The sequence below is a fragment of the Corvus kubaryi genome, unplaced genomic scaffold, assembly GCF_017639235.1.
Source record: "Corvus kubaryi isolate FWS band 111438036 unplaced genomic scaffold, C.kubaryi_AGA036_p1.0 37300, whole genome shotgun sequence".
Taxonomy (NCBI): Eukaryota; Metazoa; Chordata; class Aves; order Passeriformes; family Corvidae; genus Corvus; species Corvus kubaryi.
In genome coordinates, this window is record NW_024581093.1 from 3,989,147 (window position 1) to 4,013,874 (window position 24,728).

General features: G+C 40.6%; 1 long non-coding RNA gene across 5 annotated transcripts in view; it reads left to right on the forward strand.

The window, feature by feature from the left end:
• The first annotated feature begins 8,579 nt into the window (after positions 1-8,579).
• Positions 8,580-24,728, forward strand: part of LOC121664125 — a 60,482-nt gene continuing 44,333 nt past the window's right edge. For 2 of the 5 annotated variants that reach the window (XR_006015883.1, XR_006015887.1), the window contains exons 1-2: positions 8,581-9,166; positions 16,232-16,428. This is a non-coding gene — a long non-coding RNA (uncharacterized LOC121664125). Of the gene's footprint in view, positions 9,167-16,231; positions 16,429-24,728 lie in introns of all 5 variants that reach the window. The other 3 variants (XR_006015885.1, XR_006015884.1, XR_006015886.1) reach the window with 3 other exon arrangements.

The window sequence follows — 24,728 nt, forward strand, 5'->3', positions numbered from 1 at the left end:
ATGATTACTGTTGTTTCCTGTGAATCTCTGTTTTTGCCAGCATGCAGTGTGCTCTGCTTTAGAATACCCAAAGTATTTGCAGTATGCAGAATGCTGTATATTCTTGAAAAATTACATAGCCCTCTGTTTTCATGTGAAGTCTCTAGCCTAAGATTTTCACCTGCCACAAGTGGAGAATAATACCAAGATAAGCCCAAGTTAGTTAATGCCACATAATCAAATATCACAGGTATTTTTATAGGATATTAAGGGTAGTTTTTGCCAATCATATTTTTGTCTGGATTCTCCTTACCCTGTGAAAAACCTCATTACAAGAATTAAAGCTTCTACTGGCACATGTGCTAATGTATGTAAACAGGAATGCAAGAATATGACCTTTGCTACTGATACTTTTGCATATTTTTACTGGTGTAGAAAAAGGTCTTATTCTGTGAACACAGCACCAGTTCCAAGAGAATTGTAGGTGGTACCAGAAAGGTAATTGGAATCTATTCCTAAATATTATTACTTTGATGAACTGCAAAATATTTCCAGTATTTGTCATCACTGTCAGTTGCTATGCACCTGGCTTCTGCTGCTCCAAGAGGAAAGCTGCTCTATCTCTTTTTCTTTTACCCTTTTTTAAAATATTTTTTTTTTATTTGCTTTTGCTGTTTTTAATGCCTTTCTGCAATAACAAGCAATGAGCTTCTCCTCAGCCATCCAAGCACAGCACTGTGGCACCCCACTCGCTGCTGCCTGGTGATGTGAAAAGAACAAAAGCCAATAAGCAGTGATGACAACCATGTAATCCAGTGTTTCTCAGCTCTCTATCTCAGGGAAAAAGCTGCCTTCCAGTGCCACTCTGGCACAGGTGAATGTCTACTCCTGTCTGAGACTCAGCAGGAGGCAGAGATACTGCCAGGATGACTCTTTCCCTCTGCTCTTTACCTGTAGTTGTGCTCAGGCCCTGGCACTGATATGGTGAAGAGTCCACATCAGAATAGTAGTCCTTTTCCTAGTATTATTCCTCAGTCACAGGGGTAAGACAAACACCAGGATTGCTTTGTGGAGAGTACATGCAAAGCAGATGTGCTGCTGCTTAGGCTACTGGGAATGTGGTTTTTCCCAGTTGTCTTGCAGTCATTTACTCTTCAGCGCAGAACACAAGCCTGCCAAGCGCTTGTCCTCGGTTGTGAAAAATCTCAGCTGCAGGAAGAAAAGGCATAAAAGGGAGTCAAGGGAATGGACCAGGGTTTCATGCAGAGGCTTTCTTGCTTATTTGGAAAGCAAGAATTACTTCTTCATATATTTATTCCTAAAATACTTAGTTTCTCAGGACAGCTGCTGTGTAGAGACAAAACAGAGATCAGACAAGTTCCTATCCAGCCCGTGCTACTCAATGGAATTTCAAATGCCAAACTTCAATGGGATTTCAAATTTTCAAAAAAAGGATTTTGGTATCCTTTCTGGCCAGCCCAAAAGCACTTTTCCTATTTCAAAGTAAAGCCACATGACCCGAGAACAGCGAGGTTCTGCACCACCGTAGCAGCAAGATGATGTGCAAGTGTATCTGAAGGGTGGTAATACGTGATCTTTGGTTCTTTGTACAAGCAGCACTGAGGTTGCTGTACCCCTATAAAATCAGAACAAGGTGACTATCCTGAAAATGGTTTTCTTTAGGGTAGAGGTAGCTCATAATCTGCTGTTGCAAAGGTACTGTCCGTGACTATTCCCAAGTGTGTTTCTTGCTTTCCCTTAGAGCAATAAAGTTGATTCAATTGGAGAAAATAAAGGGAAGGTTTCATACCCAGTGTGTCTCTGTTGTTTTTGTTTCCCCCCAGAGACTGAAGTTACAGGCTTCTTCCTGCTGCAGAAAACCACCAGCAGCAGTTCTGATTTTCTTGGGCGATACTTAAAATTTCCACTTATTTCAGTGCCTCTACTATTGGTTGAGCGTTCCACTGTATGTGATTCTCTGCAGCCATTCCAGAGAATGCCTTCCTTTGCATTAATCTTTCTTGCTGTTTCCAAAGTTATTTTGCTCTCATTATTAGCACAGACCTTGATGTGCAGCCCTCAGCCAACATCTCAAAATTACCTAAGTAGAGGTGGTGGTCTTCGAAAGAACAGTGCTGTTTCCTCCTGTAGGTGTAATTATAATTGCTAATGCATTGATCCATAGGAAAATGGGTCCCACACAGTAACTGTATGGTCAAAGCTGTTGAGGGGAGTAGTTGAGAGAAAGATGTGCCACCTTAGATTGAGGCTTGGAGCACAGAGAGATCTCAAGCTACACTCTGTTCATCAAGCTGCTGAATTGCTTTTAGGTCTAACAGTTCTCCTTTGTATCAGCCTATAAATACAGCTGTGTCTACTGGATTTTGCCCAAGGGTTCGTACATCATAGTTTGCTAAATTTTAATCATGCTTGTGTTTGCGTTTGAGTGGAGTTCACATGTCCTGTAGAGCCCTTAATCCTCAGTTTTCCATCCCAGGCAAAATGCCCAGTCTCAGCTGAGGCCTTCCTAGCAAACTGCTCTGACTCCACTCACTCTTTGCTGTGTCCTCTAATGCATTTATGGATCTGGTGAGAGCTCTGCTGCAGATCTGCACTCCTTAGACTGGCAATACAATCTGCTGTTCATACCCTTCCTTAAGAAATATCATGCAGGCATTCTGTCAAGCAATTGAAATTCATCCATCTCTCCAGGTGATGTAAAAAAAAAATAAAGTATCTTCCTATCAATGTGCGGGCATATTGACAGCTGGAAAATATTTTAGCACAACTGCATGGCAACACCGGGTTTGCTCTAAGAGGTTTGAAGAGCACGTTGTAATTACTGTTTGACTCCTCTGTAGAGAGTGTTGCAAGGTTACTCCTTTTTTTAAAAACCAAATTAACCATGCAGTTTACATCCAATTTCTGCATGCAATTGCCATGATTACGTGTGCAGTTCATATAACTGCACATAGAAACTGTCAGAGTTGTCTGTTTGGATATGTGAAGGGGAAAGGCTGTTGTCTTTTGCATGCATTGATTTGGCCGCTGATTTGCAAATCTGTCCCTACTTGTGGTCTGCTTTCCAAAGCAAAGTACTTGCTTCAATTTGAATAAGTGGTATCTCTCAGTTATTCCTTAAAATTGACAATTATAGACTGGGGTGCATTCATTTGACAAAGACAGATCTTCTCCTAGAACAAATTTTTCAGAGGAATTTCATTTGTTGTTTCTTTTTTCCCCCTCTTTGATGTATGGAAGTACAAAAGAAACCAGGACATGGCTTTTCAGGAAAGAAAGATTTCTAAAATATCCTGTGGGCAGCACTTGATTCCTCTGTAGTACTATCCACAAAACACTTGAAATATTGCAGATATGCATTTTAAGATTTGCATGTGCTAAGAGCAGTGAATTGAAACTCCCCCCGCTACGTGTTTTGAAGTTAAAATAGTGCTCTGATGAAAATACTTTATATGAAAATGTAAAAAAATTATGATGTGCACCAGCCCAGGATCTGTCTCTGAAAACAGAGCAGTTATGAGGACTATCACTTTTGAACCTGTTAAAGAATCAAACCAAACCAACCAACAATATTTTATAGTTTCCATTTGGTTTTGCCTTTATATTATAACTTAAGAGCTTCAGGCCACAGCAGAAATTGAAACCCCTCGAACTATGAAATATGAGTAAGAAGAGAGAGCTTTCACCTCAATGATATCTGAAACACGCATGTGAAGGGGATCAGAGAGAGACAGCAACTTCACCAACATCATGCACCAAGGGCGTTGTACAAAGTCAACACTGGAATTAGGTCTTCTGGCTCTCAGTCTTTTGCTTTTAACAGTGGACCAATACAATAACATATTTTTCCCATTTGCTATTATATATTTATTTTTATACTCCTCTCTTTTCCAGGTTTTTCTAAAAACTTTGGAAATTATTGATTTTTCTTGAGTTCCCTAAGAATCCTTCTCACATCCATTTAAATATCAGCACCTTTCCTGTTTGCATCCTTTGGCCTCTGCAAGCCCTTTTTATCTTCATCTAAAGCTCCAGAGGGAAATGCTATTCATCTTTATTTCCTTGGTTTGTCTTTCTCTTAGAAAAGCTGACCAAATCCTTCTGATTTCCTTTATTCTAAGCTGGATTTGAATACTTCTGAAGCGCCAGATCTTGGGAATATGGGTAGTGAAGTTAGAGGGGGCAGAATTTGAATTCCTTGGTGAAGGTAGCCCCAGATAAGGGTCCATCACTGACTGTGCTACAGAACTACAGAATTTCCCTATGTCTGCTGATGCTGCTTAAGCAGCTCTGGAAAAATGGTGTATCTGGAAATATTGAAATAGTGTATCTGGAAGGAATTATTTTGGATCCATTGAGTCATTGCTCAGTTGGGAAGTCAGGGAAGACCTCATTGCTCTCATTGCTACTTGAAAGGAGGTTGTAGTGAGATGGGGCTCCTTCTCTTCTGCTATGTCTCAAGCGAAAGCATGAAAAGAAATGGCCTTAAGAATGGCCTTAAGTTACGCCAGAGGAGGTTCAGTTTGAATAGTAGGAAAAAAAAAAAACCCAAAAATTCAAAGAGCAATTAGGCATTGGAATAGGTTGCCCAGGGAGGTGCTGGAGTTACCATCTCTGGAAGTGTTCAAGAGGTGTCTGGATATGCACTTGGAGATATGATTTAAGGGTAATTACTGTGGTGCTGAATTGATGTTCTCGAAGGTCTTTTCCAACCTTGATGATTCTGTGCTACACCAAAATTTTCACACACTCATCTCTAATAGATCACTTTCCTCAGAGCTGAGGACGTGAGAGGTCAGCATGGGAATTGCTCCTCAGAGATCTCTGTGCTTTGCTGTGAGACCCTGCTGATTTGCAAGTCTATTGGACACTCAAATGGACCTGGCACTATTGCTTTTATGACAATCTTTTAACTCCTCTCTTCCAAAGACAGGGATTCAGGGTGCACGGACACCCTTGATCTAACACAGCCTTGCTGGGTCATGCAATGAGACCCAAAAGCTCTGTTTCACCTCCTTCATTCAGCACAGGTACCACAGGTCATCCACTTGCAAAAAGGGGCTGTTGAGGAAAGACAAAAAGGAGCTCCTGGTAATTCCATGTCTCAGAAATTACTGTATGACTATTTTCTTGGTTGCTAAAACAAGGCACAAAGCCTCAGAAGGAAATATTTATTAAGCCACAGATGGCAAAGCTGAGCCTCTGATTTCCCTAAATCCTTAAGAGGATTGTGATACAGCTTATAGGAGCATCTTAGTGGCTGGATGCTCAGCTTCTTATTAGATATGTCATCCATCTATACACCCACAGTGACTTGAGGAGAGACAGTGTTTGCATTCCAGCTTTGCTAATTGCACACCTTAAATTAGGGTAACAGATTACTTTTTCTTTGTTTTTATGTGTGTGCAAGGCCAGGCTTCTGAGTACAATGCAGCAATCCCATTTTGTATGTCTGATTTTAGATATGCTGTGTCTATCTTCTTGATTTCAGTTATAAAATTGGGAGAAAGCTGTAACAGAAAGGTGAATGATCAGGGTAGTCATACCTTTGTTTTGAACAAAGCATAGAAAAGCACAGGATCATACCACGTAAGTACAGAAAAATAAAGGAAAAGATGTAATTACTTTTATTGATGTGTCTTTTTTTCTGAGATGCTGTTTTACTTGCACTCCTTTGTTGTTCCCTACGTTCCCTGAAATGCCTGTCTCTTGTTTTCCTGTTCTTATTCATCCTTATTTCTTCATATTTTACAGTTGAAGAGAGATGAGGACTGAAAATGTGTTTGGAAGAGATCACAGTAATCTGTGTCCAGTCTTGGCACAGATTATTTACAAGTCCTGTCTCAGTTGTCTTCATTACACTGTCTCACACACTGCTGGGATTCTCCTGGTTCCTAGTGGTGTTGGTGACAGTAGTTTTTCAGCAAAATATGCTCAGTCCAGACAGTTGACAGTACACCATAATTTTGTTGAAAGTTCCCTCACTTAAACCATGACTTTTCTAGAAAATGCAGGGCAGCTTTTCTAGTGAAGACTGTGAGGAGATGACAGTAAAAGTGGTTTTTAAAGGAAAAGCCGGTGGAAAAGCCAGAATTTTCTGTTTGTCAATTTTTAGATGAGGGTAGCTTGCACATTTCCTGAATGAAAGAAGACATGAGCAAATGTGAGAAGGTGCAGGAGAGATGTACAGCAGTCCTGTGATGCCAAGTGGGGAGAAACAAATCTGCTCTGCTGCTGGACCATGTTTCTCAGGTTAATTCTCAGTGCTGATCTTGTTTACCATCCATGCCTTTATTACTGAGAGAGTCTTTGAGCTAAGTGCTGCCTGGAAAAGGGCTTGGACGTTTGGCCATATTAGCCATCTTCCCTTATTTATCTTCTGCACCTTTAGGGAAATGAAACTTTATATGTTGCTTGACAAGATTAATTGGATTATAGGAAAGTAACAGTTGAGTTTACATTAATGTTATCTTCCTGTCAAATGAATAGATTCCAAAGTGCTGCAAGCAGCCAGATCCAAGGAAGAGAGTCACTTTTTAAGTAATCATGCAGTAGATTTTGACAAGCTGCAGTTAATTTTTGAACTTCACTTTTTGCAACAGATTCCTAGAAGAATTTTGTGATATCCCCTGAAAATTACAAGCAGCACATTTTTAGTGGCTGTGCTGTTGTCTCTTCTGCATTCTGGGGAGATCAAAGAACTAAACCAATGCAAAGACTTAACATAGTCTGGTTGTTCTTCTCCAGAAGAGACACAGAGACAGTCCAGCATGGATGCAGGGTGAATGGTCAGGAAAAGGTCTTGGGTTGCAATGGAGAGTGAGAAAAATGAGCAGTGTAAATATAACTGGAGAATTCAGCCCTGAGTACATTCAGTTTTCAACTGCCATGATAGTAAACCAAACAGTAACAATCTGTGAAATGCAATTATAAATATCTGAAATAAAGTTCGCTAGGATAAAAATCAGATATGCTGTAAAGTGTATGGAACCATGATTTCTCCACTCCATAATGGAGACACACCTACCAAAATCATAAGTATGACAGAGGAAACAGTAGTTCATAGAACAAATAATAGTTTTTCCTCACTGACTTACCAGATTTCCTAATTCATGCAAAACACAGTAATACGAAGGGAAGTTTTTTGGATGTTGAATTTAAGAATACACTGAGTTCATCCAGTTTTTTAATTTCAGAAAATCCACTGGAAAGTGGGTCTAACTGTCCTGCCTCAGGTATCAGCTGAAGTACATTGACTGTCTGGAGAAAAAAGAAAGTGCTGCTTATTTTTGAATGGCAAAAGATGAGTTGTTCCTTAATAGCATGACTGGTTATGTTATGAGCAAATACCCTGTGCAGGACAGAGATCATCTGTGATAAAACAGAACCATGCAATTACCTCAGGGTTCTGAGCTGCCAGCCCGGGCCACTTGTCCAGCTGAAGGGCAGAACTGGTAAAGTGCTGGAATTTAAAGGTTGACTTGCGTAAGGCTGGATTCTGGTTGTAAACCTGTTCTGTTGGATAATTCGCACTGTAGAAAAACCTGTGAATATTTATTGGTGGTTGCAGTGTTCTGGAATCTGTAGGAGGACTCCTAGATTAGCTGCTTTTCAACCTCATTCCATTTTTTGTAGGGTAGTTTGGGGCGATTGTGTTCAGAAGAGTCAGGTGAAACTGGAGAGCACACAGGGAAGGTTTTGTGCCTGGCAAAGGTGTCTTTGAGATTTACTCAAGACTTTTCTCCCTAATTAAGTGGGTGTCTTCCTTGACTTTGATCTTATGAGTCATTAATCTAGAAACTACTTACATTCTGCAAGACATCCCTGGATAAGTCTCTCCATTTATTTATATCTGTAAGATGATTTAACACTAAGTTAATGATTTAGGGACCTATCTGATTCCCAGGAAAGCAAGTCAGAGGCTCTCACTGTCCCTGTCTAACCAACTGGGTATAATACCTACTTACATTTAAATACGTTTACATTTCCACAAAAGAATTTATATTGCTTTCTAATACCTTGGATGCAGAGCTTTTTATAGATTACTACCCCATAAATCGTTAATCCTTACTTTTTAAGTTATCTTTCATTAGAAATGGAACAAAAAACAAAGCTACAAGTACAGACCTAAACCCTTCACATTTTGAGAAGTTCCAGATTCAGGTACCTTGAACATAAACTTCATTCTGTGGCTTTGGATTTAGACTAAACAGAAAATAAGCCTATTTTCAGGTTCCAATTTGAACATATGGTAAATTCTTAGGAGATTATTTGGCCTGATGGGTTTGTGACACTGGAAGAAAGTTGAAATCAGAAAAGGTAATTTCCTTGCTCTATACTGAAAAGCAGTAAAATTGATTTGTTGCTGATATTTTAGGGAGATTTGTTTCTAGAGACAGCAGGGAAAAGCTAATTTAGCCAGAAAGTCTTCCTGTTTTCCAGGACAAATCTGTCTGTTTTTCTGTTACATTGTCGTTGCCTTCAGCAGATGGGGAATTAGTAGCCAAGGAGTACAGGAGCTGCTAAGAAATTCTGTCTTTGACTTTAGAAACCTAATGCATGGAAAATTAATTTTTGACTTGGGAGCTGCTGGTTTATACAAACTCTGGTGGCACATGCCTGCCTCACGAGGGAATCTGGAAAGATGCTTTGGGAAATTTAGGAGCTGAGCAGCAACTCTCTTTGGCTGTTGGTGTCACTGAGGCATCCAGTTCCTCAGGAGGGTGCTGAGCTGGGCTGATGAGAGCATGGCTCTGGATGAACACATAGGAGAGCAGAGATAATAATTAGTGCAAAGGCGTGTGGGGGAACATCTCGCTCTCACCGAGGACAGCACGGAGCCGCACCATCCACGAGGCATCACTGGGATGATAACTTAATTGAAAAGAGTTGCTCAAGCATGTACCATGCCTGGCACAGAGGTAGAAACTTCTGCTCCAAGTAATGTTTTAACAAGTTGTTTTCTTTTTTCTGTTGTCACCTGAACCAGAAGATTTGGGTGCTTGCTTACTGCATAGATACACCTCAGGTTAAGCCTGATTTTTTCTTTCCTTTGTTTTGTTTCTTAAACTGGTTGCATTCATGTGCTCAGGCCTCTTCAGCACTTCAGATCCCAAGTGAAACAAGAAATGGGAGGATGCAGAACAAAGCCACCGTGAGTACACAGGTGAGAGGTGGAGTGTTCTACTTCATTCCAGAGAACAGGAATCATATCTGGTCAGTCAAGCTTTTATTCCAGCTCCAATTTTTAAAGAAAATATTTGCAGGAAAAATAAGCATTTGAAGCTAGACTCCTAAATTGAAATTATATGGGCTGATTTATAACAAGAATTGAAAGTCCAACACTTTCTTCTTGATTGTAATTTAAGGTTAAATGGAAAAAAATAAAATTAATATCAATGATACACACCAAAGTAAAAAGGAAAAATGTCCTACTCTGCCTGACAATTCCTTCTCCTTTGAAGGTACCTCTGCCTCTTTTTCTTTCTTCCAGAGAAGCAAATTGTAGCATATCTGGGAGAATAACTAATTTAAGCTGTTTTGGACAAAGAGGGGCGAACCCATTCCTATATCAAGTCTGTTCAAACAACACTGAAGTTCCTAAGTATTGAATGGACTGGAACTTAGATGTTTAGGGTGATGTGCACTGTGGCTCTCCCTGGTGATCTGGGTGCTTGCAGACAGAGAAAAATTTACTCTGCTGCAGCTGCTGCTTTGCTGGTCTGGTCTAGTCTGGCGTTGCACAGGGACCTGTGACCGAGGAGAGGGTTGGTGTGTTGTGCACTACCTTCACTTTCTGGTTGACTTCAGATGGGACTCCTGACAGCTCATGTCTTGTGAAGTCCACAGGGAAGAATATTTTATGTCATTGTTTGTGGAGGCAAGTGACTAAAAACTGTGGGAAGCTGGTTGTCCAAAAGAAATCGGGGATCTTAATTATATTCTCTGAGTTGTGAAACAGGGTGGCAACCAGGCTCCAATATTTCTTTTCCCAATCTGTGCCACTTCCAGACCTGATCTTACCCGGCCGGGTCGATAAAAGACACATTCTTGCCTTCCTGATGTCATCAGAACTGACACTGCCTCCCTCCTAATAGCCCTGTGTGTGCATTTAGTGAAAGGGAGCATAAATTTGGAACTTCATAAAAACACCACTTAGAGCACAGAAGAATTTATAATGGTGACAGATATGCACAGGTGACCTCCTATCAGAGAGTGAACATTTGTCTTTTCTTAACCCTGCTCTAAGAGGAGATGATCAGCTAACCTGATCAGCACAGCCTGCACCATACGCACTCTGGTGCTCGGATTGACAGAGATCTGGGTGATCCAAGCCCCTGGAATGTTGCTATATTTTCTGTATGGGTAAAGAGAAGAAAAAGTTTAAAACAAATATCCTATTGCTCCTTTTCTACATCTTGGTACAAAATGAAATCACAGACTTGTTTCTTTATGAAAACACCAGCAGTGGTTTCATTTCAGTGACCTGGCAGCCCTACTGTCCACTGAGCTGTCTCACAGGTAGAGGTTAACTTCAGCCTAACTCCCCTAGCCCTAATCACTTTTGAGAGAGTTAAGCACTGCTGAAAGCTTCTGGTGTTGAGTAGGGAGCCTGCAGCCATCCAATAAACCCCACTAAGCACAGAGACTGTGAGGGTCTGTTTGCAGCCCCTTGTGTGTTAAAGCTGCAAAGTCTCTGGGCACAGTCCAGTTGGATGTAAACAGCATTCCTTGCCGGGGCAGCAAATGATACCTTCCTCCCTGCTGGGCCTCAAGATGTAGCCAAAGCTTGTTTACTCTGTAATTTAGAGTTCATTGTAATCTAAATAGGGATTTTTGCAATGCAAATAGGGCTGTACAGAATGTAATACATTTTATTTATTGCTACTGTTAATTATGACTGTATAGCTTATCACTCATCACATAACCTGGATTGCAAAACACAATGTTTCAAACACACTTTAACTTTCAGATCATGATCAGTAAAGAGAATATATTATACTTTTAATATGCACTTTCCCCCACAGTATTTTACAACAGCCTGCATAAACTCCATTCTGCAGAAAAGGTTTCCAAGAAACAAAAAAAAGAAGTATCTTGATTCATGTACAAAGGTAGTTTCTGATTGCATATAGTGGGCAAAAAAAGTGTCTTTTTATTTGATTTCCTGGAGTGCTCACTTGTCCTGGCTGTTATACATCTATGAGGGAGCTGCTATTAAGCCTAAAATTCTGAGTATTAGAAGATCATCCCATAACAATATAATGCTAGGATAAATAACTGCAGTTCAGCATGGCTAGAACAGTCTGATGGACTCAGTGCTCTTTAAAGGTGCTGAAACGAGAAATGGAGTGCAGAGGTTCAGGAACAACAATATTCAGTGAAGGAAAAGTCTCCTCTCTCCTTGGCCTGGAGGAGGTGATCTAGGTTTGCTTCTATAATTTACACCTGTCATAAACTAATAATCAAGCTCAATACAAAGTGAAATTAAAGTACTGCCCAGTGAAGAGAGATGAAGTGGTTAATATTTGTTACATACGCTGATGCTGGACCTTGGCCTTCTGACAACACCCACCATTCTCGAGGTGCCGTTGCAGATAAATGATTCCCTCTGGCAGAGATAAAGCACTAAATGCTTCACTGTTGTCCATCGAATACCATGACCCTTATGCACCAAGAGGTTAGAAATCTTTTATTAGCCAGTTGCTGTTCTAAGTAAAGGTTTTTAGGCTAGGTCTAAGAAGCCTGGTTCCATGAGTTTTACTAAACTCTCCATCTCTTCCTACACCCCACTGCATTTCAGAGGGCAGTGCAGGTGGGAACAGGTCACCCAGAGAGACCTGGAACCATCCATCCAGGGAGGCTTTCAGGAGCTGCCCAGGCAGAGACAAGTTTGATCTATAGTTGGCAATGTCCCCATGCTGGGAGGAAGGTGGAACTAGATGGCAGCTAGAGATTTCATCCAGTCTCTGCATCTCCTTTCAGCTCCCCAACTCCAGTAAGTCCCTGATAAATGCCAGGGTGTTGTAGGTCTTACACAGCACTCATCACCCTCATATCTGAGATTATGCCTGGTCCTGCAAGGACTGAAAAAAGTGGGAATGTGCCAGGAGATCCCAGTGCCTCAGGCATCTCTCTAAGTTCCCATCCAGCCCATGCACCTGCGTTCCTTCTCACAATAAATGAGCAAGAGGATTAGGTTGTGATGTGCTTCTGGATTTTGGCCTAAAGTGGAATTGAGGGCATGGCTCAAGAATATACATAGATTGAGGAGATGCTGCATCTTCTACAGATCAGGCACAGCCCCAGTGCCTAAAAGAACTGCTGATTTTAGCTGAATTTTGCCACAATAAATTTTTTTTCAGCAATAAACTTAGTGGTGAGACTGGCCACCATAAGTGAGCATGATGCTGGAGGGAGACACAGAAATCAATGCAGGTATTTGGCAAACTAGAATATCTGACAGTGTTGGAATTAACAAAGCTGGTTTAGCATTTCCCCTGCCAGTATCCACTCTTGTAAATAAGAATTTCATTTTTGTTGATATAATTGCAGTCAGCAAAATGTTTTGTAGAGAGAGAAGTTCTGTCTACAGTATTTTCTCTGATACCTGAAATTCAGAGTGGACATGACATATTGTTTTGCTTTGACTTTCATTTAATTTGAGCATTATGATGACACTGAAATAACGGGAAAGTGGTAGCAAGTATTCTTCATTTGAATATATTATCTTAGGTCTCACCAGCTGCAGAAGTTGCATTTGCATAGACAGATGGTGGTGTAAGAGCCACCACTACTGACTGTTCCACAATGTTAAGTAGTTTTTTCAGTGTGTGTAAGAGGCAGTGCTGATTGTGTTAGGAGTACTAGCAGCAACCTGTTTTGTTTCTTCTTCTATAATCCAAACCCCCAACAACTCCAAAAACAGTAGTCGCTGTGGAGTAGCTGGTGTAAAGATGGAGGCAGTAAAACTGTCATGTTTGAAAATGCCATTTGGGAGCTTCCACAATTTATTTTCTGGATGATTAGGGAGTCTGTCACAACGTAAAATATTTGGAAGTAAGCTGTCCAATGTTCAAAGGTACGCGGCTTGTCACAAGAGCAGTTACACTGCAGCTAAATCCTTGGTGATGTAAACAGCTGTCAGCTTTCAATTAAATAGGGATCACTCCATGTTTTTGCTTTGCCTCTGAGATAAGGGAGCCTTGTTGTGTCTGTGCCAGAGCATCTACCTGTGCACAGTGCTGCTCAGCAGATTGCTGGTAACAGTTGTTTTCAATGCACAAAGTTCTGAGTATTACCAGGAAAGAAAAAGCCTGACCCTTCTTCCTCTACCTGAGGTGCATTGCTGTACAAGGGTCAGGAAAACCCCTCCTGGCTGAAGGGCAGGGACCAGCCCAGCTCACACGGCCGCTGGCACAGGTGTGTCTGGCACAGCCGTGGCCTCTGTCTCAAGGTTACTGTTGGTCATGGGAGCATCAAGTAGCTCTTTCATGCTCTTGGTTGAAAGGAGGCAGATTGCCTTGGTTTTGGTCTGTGCTGTGCTTTCTCCCTGTGTAGTGTACCCAATGTAGTCATGAACGTAATTAAATATTTGTAACCACGTACATGTACACAGGGTAGTCTGGATTAAAACATAAAATGAACAAGCATTACAGGATTTTCTCCAAGAACCCAATTAAAAAGATGTGCTTTCCATCACAAAGATGCTATCAACCCAAAAATCTTACTTTATATTCCCAGGACAGATCATTAATAGTATTTCAATCAAAATTTGATTATAATAATCCTAACCTGTTTAGTATAAGATGTGCAGAGCCTTTTATTTTTTTAACTGGATGCAAACAGTAACATTGCCATCATCAAAAAAGTTAAAAAAAAGATGTATTTGATATTGAGGTAATTTAAACTCATTTCAGCAGAGACTGTAGACTAGGGGCAAATGTTTTCTATAAAGCTGCTCTTTCTGAACACCAGCATTTATGAAAGTCACATCCACTAAATCCGTGGCTCTGTCTTGTGAATGTTTTATCTAATTCTAGTGTTGCTAGCACGTCAGAGGGTTGTGCTTTTTGGGAGGTTTCCAGTTGTCTGGTAGAAATCCAGTTGCTTATTCATGGATGAAATCTGATCAAGATGGAAGTTACTGCAATGAGTGGAATTACCTTTTGGCTTTGATGAGCTGGTCTAAAACTGGAGAGAGAAGCAAAATTCTATTATACGTGATTTTTCCTCTCCAGTTTTATTTATTTCCTTTCCCTCCCCTCCATCCTTGCACTTTTCTCTGGGCACTTGGCAAATCCACAAGTGCCATTAATGTTGTTCCTTGACTGAACATTAAATGTGTATTTTTGAACACCGCCTCCCTATCTTGCGCCTCCCTGGAATGCCCCAGTCTTGTTGGCTCAGGGACTGTATTTGTTCTTGGAATATCCCAAGGGAAATCCCATCACTTTTCTTCCATTTGCATGACCTAATGATTGTTTGAAAGTCCCTGATTTTGCAGCTTCTTTCTTTTAAAGTCTGAATTTTGAAGTATATGTATTAAATTGGACTTTGGAGAACTTTAACCCAGTTCACTTCTTTTAGCCCAGGCATGAAAAGCTTTACTGGACATTACGTGATGTCCATGTAAATGCTGAGATAGAGTTGAGCACTCGACATTTGCCTTAAAGACAGAATACAAACAATGAAAATACACCAACCTTCAGCCCACAGTCATTATCTGTGGTACCTTAGTAATAGATGTAATGCCTTGTGCAGAGTTCAAGGCTCTCATATTTAAAGACTGAGGGATTTTTCTTCCCACAGAGTTGAAAAGAAAATGTTGTAACTAAAGACAACATAATTTTTATTAGTTTAAAATGGGTTGTGAATAATCTGAACAAGTACAAAAACGCCCCCATGCCTGCTAGTCAATATAGGATATTTTTATCTGCCATTGCAAGTCTACACCACTTCTGTATTAACCATCTTAAGCAAAAATATGCCAGACCATTTGGGCCTTAGGATAATGATGTTGTGATTTATTGCACTCTGTGATTCCATCCTGCAACAATTACCAGAAGAGCTGATAATGGTCTGCAATTTGTTTTCCAGAACTGGGAATAGCTGCCAGCAAGAGCCACTGTCAGGGAAAGGCAGTGGCTGTTTACCTGCCCTGCTCAGCCAGTCCAGGGAGGACAGGGCAGTGAAACCCTTGGGAATGCACAGCAAAGTGCCAGCCTGTTAACTGAGAGCAGCTGTTTCTCATGAGGTGCTGCACTGGGACCCAACAGTATAAAAACTGACTTGTTATTGAGTTTCTATAAAAAATATGAGACCTGACTAAAAGAATGGGTAGTGTATCAGTTTTTTTACCTTTCAGTTCACTCACATCAATTTAAGACATGCTCTTGATTCCAAGAATCAAGTCACACCACCCTGTTTTTAAAGAGCTCACAGCTCTAGCTATTGGTGGAGGTTCCTTATATTGGAATTTACTGTAAGCACTTGTCATAGTTATATGGAATCTTTATAATCTGTGGGGTTAGAGATGTTTCCTGTTTCGAACAGGTTTCTTGATGACTTTGGTTCAATGTGTTGAGGCTCCACACTCATTTTTCAGGACTTGATCCTGCCCTGCTGTGACAACTGTTTGTCAGCTGCCAAGAGATGAGAGTCTGTGAATCTCAGTATAAAGGACAAATATTCATCTTCATATAAGATGATTTCATACTTATGGAAAGTTTGTGGGTTTCCATTACTATCAGTAAGGTTGGCTTAGTTCTCTTTAATAGGAAAGGGATTGTAGGCTACACAAAAGTAGTTTGACAGAAGCTGTCATAGCCTAGGTCTTGGTAAATGACCAGAGTAGGATTTCAGCACTTAATGAACTGAGAACATCAAGTGATACACAAATATTTTGCAGACAGAGAAAAAACTTTTTGGCTTCTCTAAGAAAAAGAAAAGGTTGGTCTTTATGTTGTCATTGGAGAATGAAGCTGTTTTTTTTAAAAAAAAGCTGCATTTGGCTTAGCCTGTATTCTATTTCCTCTTTTGCTGGTTCTCCTTATGCATTTAGAATCTGCTCTGCTGTGCTCAGTACCTGGTATTTTTCATGAGCAGTCATATAAGTAACAGTCTGCTACTGGGGCATAGTAAATACTGGTTCTATTATTCTGACTTCTTTAGGCTTGGTGTCCCAAGTTTTAGAATGGTAAAATGGACTTTTACTGTGCTTTATTTAAAGGAGAACAATTAAATGGTTTACCTTCCTCAAAATAACTATTTTCCTGTAACATGGCTGGAAAGAAAGAAGGAATCTATTGACATTCCCATTGGTGAAAGTCAGAACATAAGGGTCTGGATCACATCCAGTAGCAGAACTAAAACCAGTCCTGTGTCAAGATGATGTAACCACCAGGGGATTGCAGATGCCAAGCACAGGTAAGAAAGGACTCTGCATTACCACTTCTTTCTTGTCTCTGCTTCCTTTCACACGTACGCTCCTGTTTGTGAGCATTCTCCCCTGCATTCTCCAAAGTCACTGGGATTCCCAATAAGTTTTCAGCAAGAACAGGAATTACAATGACTGCAGGCACTTTAATGCACTTTTCCTTTGGCAAGGAGACATAAGTATTTTCCCACCATTCTTCTCCCCATTAGCAGCAGCTCTTTTTTTTTTTTTTTTTACTTTCTTTTTGTCCCCCAGGTCATTTTGCTCCAACACTTCTGAAGGGTTGTACTGAAGTCACTCTTCAGTGAGTAACCAAAATAATCAGGTATTAATTACAGCTAAAGAACAAGGTCCAAAGTGTGATTCATTGTAGTTCTTCAGATCATCTAGAGTAAATAGGACCTTATCTGTGGGGCTGCCTAGGTTTTTTACTTCAGTGATATGTGGAAACTATAGCTCAAGATCTTGGAGGAAACTTTGAACCCACTATACCAGTTTGAACAGGTTTGTGGCCTTTGGCTTTTTAATTTTTGCCTTGGTTCACTGTTAGATTTGAATGATTGCCAAGTACTGTAAAAGCCTGGAAATTGGATATTAATCTTGAAACTCTTATTTAGATTCTTTTCCCAAGGAGGATGTTGCACAAGAAATATTGCCCGTCCATCTGGTCATGGGAGAGTGTTTTCCACTTTTGTTTCAACTCTATTCTCAATGAGAATGGAAGAGACTCAGTACTTTGCAAGAGTAGACACTGAATCTACAAAGCAATAGGAAGATGTCATTGTTTAAATGACTCTATGGTTATTTTCATTAATAATATGGCTTTGCACTCATGTTAAACCTTTCCAGTAAAAGGTATCAAAAGGTTTTGCCATTTATAATTCATGAAGCAAATACTTTTATTTTTGTGTCTTCACAGAATAAATTTTGCTTGAAGTGGGAGGAGATTACGATATTTAAGGGCCTTAATTGGCCTAACAGAAAATATTAACCACTTGTATATTAGTTTACTCACTATTACATTTCTATAACTCTTTTGAGAAAGTAGGGGTTTGAATAATGTTTTAGTTTCAGTTCTGAATAGGTATATGTTAGTACTTCTGTAATTTCTTGGAAGTACATTGGAATTAAGAGTACTTAATAAAAAAAATCTTTTCATGTTGGAAGTCCAGCTTATAATTAACAAAATTATTTTGAAAACTCTATCTTGCATTGCAACCTTTCAGTCTTTTGCCCACATAATTTCTGTTGGTTTAAGAAATCCAGCCAGTGCTCAGTTGATATGAAACTCAGACAAATAGACCAAATTAATAATACAAGTGGTTATTCCCATGTATGTATGCATTTATAAATAATACTTAAGGTTTATGCCTGGTAGTGTTTTTTTAGCTTCAGCTGTAGTATATGAAAAAAGTGGGTAAGTATAACCATACCTTGGTTATTATTTCACTATATTTCCTTTTTGTGCATTTATTTGACAAAAAGTGGTACTTCCATTCATCCATGGCAGAAGGTTGTATCCAGGGCTTCTCAAGAACTTCATAGGCCTTGAACTTTCTCCTGCTCTAAGGACAATAGCATCAATTTTTCTTTCTGGGAGATCTTAAGACTTGAATTGAGCTGTCACTGATTCCAGTACACTCAGTTTGGGCCCAAGGCAGACTCTGATCATCTCTATGAGGAGGTCGCACAGAAAAGCCCAACCTAACTCATAACTTGAGTGAGCAATCCAAAAGGAGAGAGTTCAGCAAGGAAGTCTGTGTATTTCTTAAAGGTGGTGTCTTCATCAAGTGCAAATCAGGTAAGTCCAGGACTGTTAGGATTTGTCACTTGAGTTCTTGAATCTGTGCTGATTAACCCCGCTTTTGGTCTGACCCTTTGCTCCTGACAGGCTTGCAAAGAGCAAACTCTATTTGCAAGTCTAATAATGTGGCTGAAACTGGTAATTACTATACATACTTCTGGAAGATCTATAATATAATTAGCAGCTGCTTTGAGTTGCAAAATTACAATAAGAGAAGATTTATGTACTTCCCTTTAACTTAAGCATGGTTTACTTCAATAAATACTATTCTGAGATAAGAATAAATGCATATTGCATTGGGCAATCTTCCCTGTGACACTGTATGTATTACCTCGTTGCTCCAATTATCCAAAATGATGTTGCTTTCCCTTTTTCCCTGCTTTGATTACCTTTTCAAGTGTTCTGTACCACCCTTGCCAAAGGGGTGCAATTATCCCTACAGGGATACCTCTTGGCTTTGGGTGGAGAAGTTGTGTAGACGTGTTGCCAGTGTGGTGGCTCGGTGAATCAAACTCTGCCCTTTCATAACTTCTTTCATTAGGAGTCCCACCTGAGAGTCTGAAGAAGCCTTGGTGCTTTGGGTAGGAAAATGACTGAAGCCAGTGAGCAAAAAAGCTGTTCCTGCCCTGGTCTGCCTGGTCCCTCACCATCGCTGTGCTTCCCAAGCTTTCTGGTTTGGCTCCTCCAATCCTGGATGTTCCAGTGCAGAGGCAGTGTCCCCCAGGTGGAATTGGAAGCCCTTAGACAATCATTTATCATTTCTCTGGAGCTTCATTAAGCAGAAGCAGACCTGAAGTAGTGAATGAACTGTGTCCAGGGCCTTCTTGGGTTTGAAACTCGAGGCAGGAGCCTTGCTGGCAACAGGTCTAGCCATTTATATCTCAAAAGCCCAGAGGATTCTCAGTTCTTAAAGCCAGCTCCACCACAGGGAGTCCTTCCTGACACAACCTTCACAAAAAAATGTGTGAGAATGCCCTCACCAGAACTTCATCCCTTTCAGGCATTGTGTCTTCAGCAGGACCAATGACTTAAGTTCTTCTGCTGAGGTTTGGGATTGCAGAGCTCATTACAGGGGTCTAAACTCTACTAAGGGTCTTCCTTGATTTCCACTCATGTCTAATATGGTGAGGACAAGTTTATTCCATTGCCTTTCAAGCCCTCTGTGCTCAGAAGAGATTAAGATTTAAACCTTCTACTGTCCCCTCAAAGGTGGAGTGAACATCAAAACAGCCTTGTGACTGAAAGTCTGACTGAAGCTAATAAAAACCTGTTCTCTTGAAACATCCCTGTTACTGCATGAGGAGCACTTCTGTAACCTGCCAGCCTTCAGCTCCCTTGTACTGCTGTGGTGCAGTTCACTGATTAGGAACAATACTAGATGCACTTGTGATAAACTCTTTGTTGGATCTCTCACCTGTGCATGCCTGTGCTCTCCTGAAACGGGGAAGCACAGACTACGTGCTGTGCAGCACTGCTCACCTCACTGAGGTAACAGCTAAAACGCCAAAGAGAAGATCATGACAATAATAATGATGATGATGATGATAATGATAAAAATGAAATGACACACTTGGAAAATTGCTCGTGTTACCTTTGCCTGAGCAATTTATAGAAAAACTCCCAGTTCCAAAATCTTGAATTGGGAGAGAAACTCCCAGACAGCAAAATTGGAGGTGCAGTTATAATTTATTTAACAATGGAGTGGCTTTTTGGAGGTAAAAGAGGAAATGTTTCAGATTTAAAACATTAAAGTTGCCTGAAGCACAGAGAGAGTGAATTGATGATAGTGTGGAACTCTGGGTTTGACTCTTCATGAATGTGTCCCTATTGCCAGAACTTCAGTCCCAATTCAGAAAGATTTTAACTATTTTTCAGAAATGGATTAGATCCAATGAAAGCTTTTCTGCTGATTTTGAAAGGATTTTGGAAAAACTCCAAATTATAATAAGCTTTAACCAGTGTATTTTTTGGTTCGCTCTTGTAGTAGTAACACTGCTCTCCCTAAAAACTGCAGGATGATCTGGGACTTCATCCAACTCATGCTGAAGTCTTTCCAGTCAGATAGAATACTTGGTGAAAAAAATTAGAGGTGATTCCTCAGTAAATGCAACGCATTGTCTGTGATGGGTCTTGCAGTTACTCTTGCATTTATTCCAAAGCCTGGTACAGGATGCTAGAAGAACTGCACAGTATTACCGGCCTTTGAATTATATCCTTTTTATTTTGCAGATTCTTTTTTTAATATAAAAAAAGGAGGAGGAAATCTACGAAAATGAAGACCGTGTCAACATAGTTCAATTTCTCAACTTGTCATCTTGTCTCAGTTTTAACTGGATGAGCCTGAAGAAGGCCCTATGGGCAACTTGTCAGCTCTAATCACCCCTTCTACTCTTAGCAGATATTTTATTAACACTTTTAAAGTTTTTTTTTAAATTTTTTGTAGTCTACATGCTGAGGCAGCAGCCAGTTTGGTTTCCTTCATCTTCCTCTCGCTCTCTGCTGCCTGAGAGAGAGGTTGGCTCTTCTGCCATCAGAGTCCACAAATCACAGCAAAAGGGATTGTTGCAGTTTTCATAAATGTGGTGTTACTCGAAAATTATAGACTGCAACTGCTTATTGCAGTTCTGTGCAATGGCTGTAAATTGGGCCTTGTATCTTTCTGGTGACAGTCATTCCCGCAACAGGCCTTTTAGGAAATTGGAAGGGAAATTAAACAAGAGCAAGGGGTAGCTTTCCTTTTATCTTTGACATGCCTTCCTGAAATCCTTATCTATCATATTCAGGCAGAGATGCTGCTGAAATGGTGGTGGATTTAGATGTTGTCTGTCTCTGAAGCTACAGACTGCTGATCCTGCATGCTCTTTGAAGCAGGTCTGTTGACGAGGTCCAGATACAAATAAAATTTTATGAGTGATGGACTGTGATGACATGACACCAGTGGAATATGTTATTTCTCCATTTTCACTGTCCATTCATTTAAAAATTAGCTTTCTCAAAGCCATTTAAGTCTTGAGCTGAACACACACCATGGCCATAGGTAGGGAATGGCTTGCAGAGAAGATTGAGTGGTCAGTAAAGGCAGGCTACATGGTGACTTTTATTTCTCTTGCCCAGGAGATGAGTGAACTGAGCGTTCTGTTGTCCCCTTTTTTGGCTATCTGGACTGTGGATCCAGGCATGCAGGAATCAACAAGCCTACCTGTTTGATTGTTCACTTCTCGCGGGATGTGTGTGGATGTGTGGACAACTGTTACTGTCTGCTCATCCACTGGCCTAATAGCCTCAGCCAGCACAAAGGATGTTAGGTAGTGCATAGAAAACTAATATAATCTACTTATATATATGTGTGCGTGCCTATATATGTATACATGTTATATATAATATATAATCTAATAACTATATAATACCATATAAGGAAGGAAACTGTATATGCAAGGTGGTTTCTGAGACTCAAAGCCTTCTTGAGGTGATGCACATTACTCACTGCCCTGTGTGCTGGGATGTGCCCAGTCCTAATCCAGCCCCGAAGTCCTGGCCTTCCTTCAAGTTTGGTTTGATGGGAAGGGCTCCTCACCTAACCTTACCTTTCTCTTCACCACAGAGCTTGCCTGAAATAACTCTATGTTGACACTCGTGCAGGCAGAAAGTCTCTGTCTGGAAAGAAAAGGCCTTTTTATATCTGTTCTCCAGAAGGAGAACACATGTTAATTCTGGCTATGGCAGATCCTCTAGGCCCGAACCTCTGACACACCCAATATAAAGAGAGTTTAAACAAGCACTTACCCTTAAGGGTGGGAGGGATGCTCAGTTTTATCACCTCACCACACCCCAGTCCTGGTTCCTCCAGGCCCTGTTAGAACAGCCAGGTTCGTTCCCTGTGTGCGGTAAGTGCTGAGGTTTGTGTCCCTCAGCAGTCACCTGCTCCAGGATACTCTGTGCTGCAAGAAAAGGGTCAGGTACAAAAGCACCTTTTTGCATGGGTTGGGAGAATCAGTCAGTGCTAGGAAATGATAGATTTAACACCCTCACACAGCTCAAACCAAACCAGTAACCTGACCTCGAGACACCTGTGCCTCTCCACCATTGCTGGTGCCAGTGGAACAGTGTCTCACCTGAACCCAGCAGGACAAACCCCAGACATTCCTGGCAGGAGCTGGCACCAGTCCAAGGTTGTTCTCACCCTTCTGCCCGGGCAGAGCTTGGATTGCTCTTTGTGCCATGTTTAAAGGAGCATGGACAAATTTCAAGGCAGTTAAACCCAGTGATCTCCTTATCTTTGCTATTAGTATTGCTTTTGATTATTCTGAAAGATAGATGACAAGAAACCAGATTTGCTTTTGATCTATAATACCATGTGTTTACTTTTCACTAAACCCAAACAAGGAAAACATATAACTCTCTTTCACTTTTGTCTGCCCTCTATTTGTTTTCATGTACGAGCACAGTGCTTCAATGTTCAGGCTGTAGATGATGCCAAGGAAAATTGAAGTCCAAACCAAGAAGCTGCTTTCCCTGGAATTTAGAAAAACAAATACAGAGAGCTTTCTGTTGCTCATTTTATTTCATTTTCAATAAATCTAAATTTTGGGTCAACTCAACCTGACAGTGTTTATCTAAATAAAAATGCAGTGGTTATGTGAATGAGAACTGGTCCTTAAATCAGAGAAGGAGGAGACTTTGATTAGTGTTTGGCTAGGAAGAAGGCAACTGTCTAAAGGAAGAGGATTTGAGGCCCTTGCCATGTTCCACTGAAGTGGGTATAAATTTTATCAGTACCTTTGAAGCAAATAGAATCAGACTCTAAATTGGTGATTCTGCATTACTTAATAACTCTTACTCAAATCTAGTGCTTCTGGCTAACTTCAGTTTTTAGCTGCAGAGCTAACTGGAGATGTTATTTGGAGTTGCCTTAAACCTATCTGCTACTAAATGATTTACTGGATATTTAGATACCTATAATCCTGGAATTAGACCTACTGGGATATAAATCCCTGAAGCTCACAAGCAGTTAAATAATGACTAAATGGAAAAAGAAAAACCCATCTAGTCCTTTCCATGCTAAGGTATGTAATAGCACAAAATTGGAAAAATCCATCTTCCACACCAAATAGAGTGATTACAAATGAAGGCGAGAACATTATCCAAAAATATTGGAAGCTGGAGAAGTACTGTGATCAAGTAGAACAACAAACAGTTTCTGAAAGAAAGGGAAACTACATAAATATTTATGTATGTGTTTTACAGGGTCTGCACTGACACCGAGTTCCTTCTGTACATGCTTTTATCAAAATTCCTAGCCAACTGAATTCCATGCGTTTATTGCAAAGTTTTCCTTTTCCTTTGCCAGGAGGGCATATCCAAAGCTCTCATAAGGAGGCTGAAAGCATGGGCTGGATTTGCTCAGGTCTGTGAAACTTCTTCTGTCTTATTGGGAGCAAACACAGACTGGATTGCTGAGATGGAATTTTAGCAGCCTGCCTTCAAAGCCTGCTGTAGACAGGAGAAAGCTGCCTTAGGACTTCAGTGGCCCAGGAACCAGGCCCTGTGGGTATCCTTGCTCTGTGTTTTCCAGTCCCTGTGGGTTGGTAGTACAGTTCTCATTGTAGACAGCCAAAATGTAAGAGCAACATCCACAGTTCTGGTTGCATTTTTTCCAGAAAAACTGGTTTTGAAGGACCTCAGCTTGATTCAGTGCTGATCCAAAATACTGCACAATGGTGAAGAAATGAGGAGAGAAAGTTTAAGCTTGTAGAATGGTGCTTTGCACAGCTATTGCTGAAAGGGACCAACGGTGTTCATTTGATGGAGTGTGTGAGGCTGCGTACACGGCAGCATCTCTTGAATCGAGGGTTACTGTATGCACTGCAGAGATCCTGGGGGAAAGGAGGTTATACACTTCCATCCTCATTCCCAAAGTGTTCCTGGAAGAGCCAACTGCTGAACTGACTGTGGTGCTTCCAGCACCTCGTCTGGTCATTCTGAAATTGATTTCACAAATATTTCATGTTTGCCAGGTGGGCTGATGAGGAAGAGGTGAACTCTAAGAAGAATTGATTTTACCCATGCTCTGCTACAGAACCTCATCACCTTAATATTGCAGAAGTTTGGCTGCATCCTGCAGTGCTGGTGTTAAGAAATTGGGAGCAATTCCCTCAATAAGGTGACTTACATGTGACTAATGACAAATACTGCAAGCCCTGCACGACTTCTGTATAAATGTAATTTTGTACAAATAATCACATTCATGTGCAGCCAGTGGATGTATTACTTTGATCATTTAACAAAATGAGCAGAGGCAGGTAATTAATTTTGGTTATTAAGTGTTTGCCCAGTATTCACAAGTAGGAGCAGATCATGGTTACTCTGCCTCTGGGGCTACTTATTTGCATAATTTGCTTTGTTTGGTAACAGTGTGTGATCCAGACGTCGGGGAAGAGTCATATAATCCCTTTATGGTGGAATCCATGTGTTTACTAATACCCATGT